At 44.4% G+C, this 5,968-nt stretch overlaps 1 protein-coding gene across 1 annotated transcript in view; it reads right to left on the bottom strand.

Moving 5' to 3' along the window:
- The window catches only part of LOC143285854 (breast cancer anti-estrogen resistance protein 1-like), a 19,074-nt gene extending 13,414 nt beyond the window's left edge, over positions 1-5,660 (bottom strand). The window contains exon 1 of the mRNA XM_076593288.1: positions 5,516-5,660. The gene's annotated coding sequence lies outside the window, so the exon portion shown is untranslated. The remainder of the gene's footprint in view (positions 1-5,515) is intronic.
- Between the last annotated feature and the right edge of the window lie 308 nt (positions 5,661-5,968).

The following is a 5,968-nucleotide window of genomic DNA, read 5'->3' as shown; positions in this document are numbered from 1 at the left end:
GAACATTCTAAATTAAACATGAACGAACATAGGAACATTCTAAATTAATCATGAGCAAACACAGGAACATTCTAAATTAACCATGAGCGAACATAGGAACATTCTAAATTAACCATGAACGAACACAGGAACATTCTAAATTAACCATGAGCGAACATAGGAACATTCTAAATTAACCATGAGCGAACATAGGAACATTCTAAATTAACCATGAGCGAACATAGGAACATTCTAAATTAACCATGAGCGAACATAGGAACATTCTACATTAACCATGAGCGAACATAGGAACATTCTAAATTAACGATAAGCAAACTTAGCGCTCCTAAGTTCGCTCATGCAACCCACGTAAGGTCCGCACTAAGTTTGCCTCAAGACCGAGAAGATGTCGGAACTGATGAATCTGCCAAATTTGAGCTTGATCGGTTCGGAAATAAGTGTGCTTGAAAACAGTTAAAAAAAAAAAAAAAAAAAATTTGCGATACAAATACAGTGAATTCGACAATACAAATAATAAAGTCTGAGTCAGTAACACATTCGTGCCTAGCGGTCTTTTGCAAACAGACAGTTTCGGTTTCTCAAGGAGGCGTCACTGCGTTCGGACAAATCCATATACGCTACAGCACATCTGCTGGGCCTGACCAGCAGCATAACCTACCGCGCTTAGTCAGGCCTTGAGTGCATGCATATAATTATGTTTGTGTATCTCGAGTGGGTTTCTTCTACAGAATTTTTGCCAGAGGACTACACTCTCGTCGCCACTGGTTCTTTTTCCGTGTATATTTTTATTTGTATTTCTTTTTTATCACAACAGATTTCTCTGTGTGAAATTCGGGCTGCTCTCCCCAGGGAGAGCGCGTCGCTACACTACAGCGCCACCCTTTTTTTTTTTTTTTTTTTTTTTTTTTTTTTTTTTGTACTGCGTGCAGTTTTATTTGTTTTTCCTATCGCAGTGGATTTTTCTACAGAATTTTGCCAGGAACAACCCTTTTGTTGCCGTGGGTTCTTTTACGTGCGCTAAGTACATGCTGCACACGGGACCTCGGTTTATCGTCTCATCCCAATGACTAGCATCCAGACCACCACTCAAGGTCTAGTGGAGGGGGAGAAAATATCGGCGGCTGAGCCGTGATTCGAACCAGCGCGCTCAGATTCTCTCGCTTCCTATGCGGACGCGTTACCTCTAAGCCATCACTCCACGTCAAGGGCGTGCTGCACACAGGACCTCGGTTTATAGTCTCATCCGAACGACTAGATGCTCAGATAGATTTCACAGCCAAACGGGAGAAAGGGCGAGAGCAGGTTTCGAACCCAGACCCACACGGACTCTGTACTGGCAGACGAGCGTCTTAACCATTCTGCCACTTTCCACCTTCTAACAGACAAACAAAACAATTTCAGTTAAGTCACTCAAGGAGGCGTCACTGCATTTGGACAAATCCATATACGCTACACCACATCTCCTAAGCAGATGCCTGACCAGCAGCGTAACCCAACGCGCTCAGTCAGGTCTTCAGGGGGAAAGAACAAACAAATAAATGAATACATCATTAAATGAATAAATAAAAACAAACAAACAAACAAATAGATTAACAAACAAACAAATAAATAAATAAATAAACAAATCAATACATAAATGAATAAATAAATAAATAAAATGACTGAAGATCAAATGGAGGGGTTTAACGACCCACTGGCTGCTGTCCTTTAGGTGAAGTCGTTCAGGGGTTGTGGTTGTGGGTCTTGCTTCAGCAAAGGTTGTTTTGGTCGTGGGGTGAGGTGGGGTGGGAGGTGGCGGGGATAAGATGTGGTTTGTGGGGGGGGGGGGGGGCCAAGGTGGGGGGTTAGTCCTGGAAAACGAATGCTGTTGCAGACATCTCCTCTTTTTGTAAAGAGGAGGCGTGTAGCCAACAGAAAGGGGTATCTAATCAGAAATGGGCCGAACGGTATTGTTCCCCATAGCGAGAACAATGCAGGTAATGTGAGGAGGGAAAGACATAGCGGACCCCACGTACGCGGGGGCTTGCCAACTCTTCTTATACACTGGCCCAGAACTGTACTGTACATGGCGAGACGAGACGGGTGAGACTAGGAGTGTTATTGAGTTTTGTTTTTTGGGGTTTTTTTGTTTGTTTTTTAATCAGCAAAATGGAAACTTTTCATGCTTTGGGTTTACATTTGTTATTGCTGCTGCTGCTGTTGTTGTTGTTGTTGCTCTTGTTGTTCTTGCTGTTGTTCTTCATCTTCATCATCATCATCATCTTTTTCTTCTTCTTCTTCTTCTTTACTTATTGTTGATCCACGAACCCAATAATGCCTGGTCATACTGCATGGAGATCGACGGTGCAGCTTGCAAGCGAGAGAGAGAGAGAGAGAGAGAGAGAGATTCACACACACACACACACACACACACACACACACGCACGCACGCACGCACGCATGCACGCAAGCACACACACACACACACACACACACTCAAACACGCACGCACGCACGCACCCCCTCCCCCCCACACGCACACATGCATGTAAGCACACACACACACACACAAACACGCACGCACGCACCCCCCCCCCCCCCCCACCCCCCCACCCCCCATTGTAAAGCCTTTCCATCCCTTTGAAATATATATATATATATATATATATACATCAAGGATTTTTTTTTTTAAACAAAAAAGGGAGACAAACCAACTTACGTAGGCGACAGAATATCGGTAAAAGGCGAACAGTTGGGTAACGTCAAAAAAGGGACAACTATCCTCTTCTTTCCATATCTATGACCCGGCTGTGAAATGGCTTCTCCTGACCTTTTGTGTGATGAGGCCAACACTGTGAACTTCACGTTCAGTTGGATGGAAAGTTCGCGCTCGTTGTCTGTCTGTTTAAGATTCTATTTTAAGCTTGCAGTTACTGAGAATCTCGGCCACAGAGAGTGAGAGAAAAACGGTGACATTCATACGAATTAATACGCGTTTATCTTACGTTGACTGTATTATTCACTATTATATATGTACAATACGCTTGCGCAAAACGTGGGCGGGTGCAAATAGTACGCTTTACCCCCGAAAACGGAGTATGGCTGTCTACAAGGCGGGGTAAAAACGGTTATACACGTAAAAGCCCACTCGTAAACATACGAGTGAATGTGGGAGTTGCCAAACAAGAAGAAGTACACTTTGTGAGGGTCGAGTATAAGCAACTTTTTTTTTCTGTTGCTATACAACTTTAATGAAGTGTTTATTCTTACAGATGCATATCTTCTTGTTTCTTTAGATTTCGTTTAATTAAGTGTTTGATAGAATAATGTCGTTTCTCTCTGCAACACAACACTTAGATTTCGCTTAATTAAGTGTTTGATAGAATAATGTCGTTTCTCTTTCGTTATTTGATGTGTTCGTATTGGTATGATGGGTTTTGATGTTGAGGCATGAATAATTATTTCAGGATTTATATGTACTTTAGTATGTGTTTGTATTGATGTGATGTGTATCGATGTTACATGCGTTAATATTTATTATATGATTTATCTGTACTTTGTTTTCTGTGTACTGTACAAACCTTGGAGACGAACGACTGAGAGAGAGAGAGAGAGAGAGAGAGAGAGAGAGAGAGAGCCCGCAAGTGGTCACTGCTTCTTGTGGACTTTGAAAGAGCGTTTGACAACAACAACAAAAGAAACAACACACACTGACACATACGTCTTTCAACCACTCCCTACCCCCCCCCCCCACCCCACCCCCGCGCCCTCCCCCCTCCCCGCCCCCCCCTCCCCGCCCCCCCGAGCCCTCACCACCCCCCGACCTCCTCCCCTCCGCACCCCCCCCCCCAACCCGCCACACACACACACACACACACACACACACACACACACACACACATCCCATCCCTTTGTCTTTCAAAACTTGTACATCACACGCCCTCGTTGCGTTTAACACAGAGTTATTTACTACTTATTTTCCTCGCAGCTTTTGACAGCGCCTCTTATGAATCGCCGGGGGCTGAATCATGTAACATGACAGCTGTTTATACTCCCATAACCTTTTTTCCCCACTGTGCCATTTCAAGTGGGTTTCAGTCCTTCCGCTGTTTCGGTTTGTGTCACAAGATGTAGGGCTACTAATGTCCTGTTCATCTATGACTGTGTGATATTGTAACATGTTGGAAATACACTACACCACACTACACTACACTCCACAACACACTACAATACTACACAACACCACACTACTCTACAATAGACTACACTGCACTAAACTACACAACAATGCAATCCAATACAATACAAGACAATACAATGCAATGCTTTGCAATACAACAATAAAATACAGTGCTATAAAATACGATATAACAATACAATGCAATCCAGTACATCTTTATCAATCCGATTGGAAATTATATGTGCATCCGAAGGCTCGCCACTCACAAAAGTATATATGTAAAATAGTATTAAAAAAAGTGTTGTAGTTTTTTTTAAAATACTGTTGAGTGTTGTGACTGTGTACAAAGTTTCCTTGTTGTTGTCTCGTTCATCATCTCAGTTCTCCTGGTGAGTTTTTTGTGGCATGACCGAAAGAAAGATTTACACACACACACACACACACACACACACACACACACACACACACACACACAAAGCACAGAGGCAGTGTGTGTGTATGTGTGTGTGTGTGTGTGAGAGAGAGAGAGAGAGAGAGAGAGTTGAAGATGGAATTGCTTCTTTGAATCAGGTCGTCATTCTAATGAGCAGAATATCATCGATCGAATCAGTAATACTGCAACTTTCAAAACACACAATTGTTTACAAGAAAAATGTTAATTAAAAAAAAAAACCGTACTGATATCAACAGCCACTCAATCCCCCCCACCCCACCCCACCCCCCGGTCCCTCCTCCCCCCCTCCCCCAGCCATCTTAAGAAAGATAATACACAATAGATTTTATAAATCAAAGAAGAGGAAGAAATTCAACAAACAAATTCAACACATCAACAAATAACATGGCTGTAGGCAGCAGACTGCATACTGATCAACTTCTGTCCTTGCATATAAATGTGACAGAGAGACAGACAGACAGACATAGAGAGAGACAGAGACAGACACAGAGACAGGCAGACAGAGACAGACACATATACAGTGAGACAGACGGACAGACAGACACGATGGGGCAGAGACAAAGAGACAGAGAGAGATACAGGCACAGAGAGAGGGAGACAGAGAGAGAGAGAGAGAGAGAGAGACGGAGAGAGAGAAAGAGACAGACAAAAACAGGGAGACAGACTGAGAGAGACACTGAGACAGACAGCTTCACACACACAGAGACAGACAGACAGAGACAGAGAATGGGAAGAAGACGACTGAGACACGGAGACACAGACAGGGCTGTCTGGTAAGGAAAGGAGACAGACAGACAGACAGACAGACAAATAGGCAGCCACATGACAGACACAGAGACAAACACTGAGACAAGCAAATGACCCAAACCACACCACACCACACCACACCACACCAATCTTACCTATTTTCACGGACTGAAAACACCGTTCACACCAAACTGCCAACGGCCGCTTTAACTTAAAACCCCTTCCTGTGCCCCTCACAACATGCAGACCGAAACTGACTGTGCTGAGAAACTGAACGCTGCCAGCAGCTCATCCTTGCTGTTAACGAGCAACACACACACACACACACGCACACGCGCGCGCGCACGGACACTCACACACACACACGCGCGTGCGCGCGCGCACACACACACACACACACAGACTTCACAAAAAGTTAAGGAACACTGGAGCATCTCTGATTCACCTGTTCAGTCCCGTTTCGCACAAACTCTTAGATCGGGCGTGCGGCCACCCTCAATGGCCTTTTGAGAGTTTGGCTCTTTGTCCCGTTTTGCCTACTTGGCCGGCGCCCCGCCTGTCCCGTTTCGCCTACTCAGCCTCTCTCTCTCTCTCTCTCTCTCTCTCTC

The sequence above is a fragment of the Babylonia areolata genome, chromosome 9, assembly GCF_041734735.1.
Source record: "Babylonia areolata isolate BAREFJ2019XMU chromosome 9, ASM4173473v1, whole genome shotgun sequence".
Classification (NCBI taxonomy): Eukaryota; Metazoa; Mollusca; class Gastropoda; order Neogastropoda; family Buccinidae; genus Babylonia; species Babylonia areolata.
Note: the sequence above shows the minus strand (reverse complement) of the source record. Positions and strands in the feature narration are given on the sequence as shown.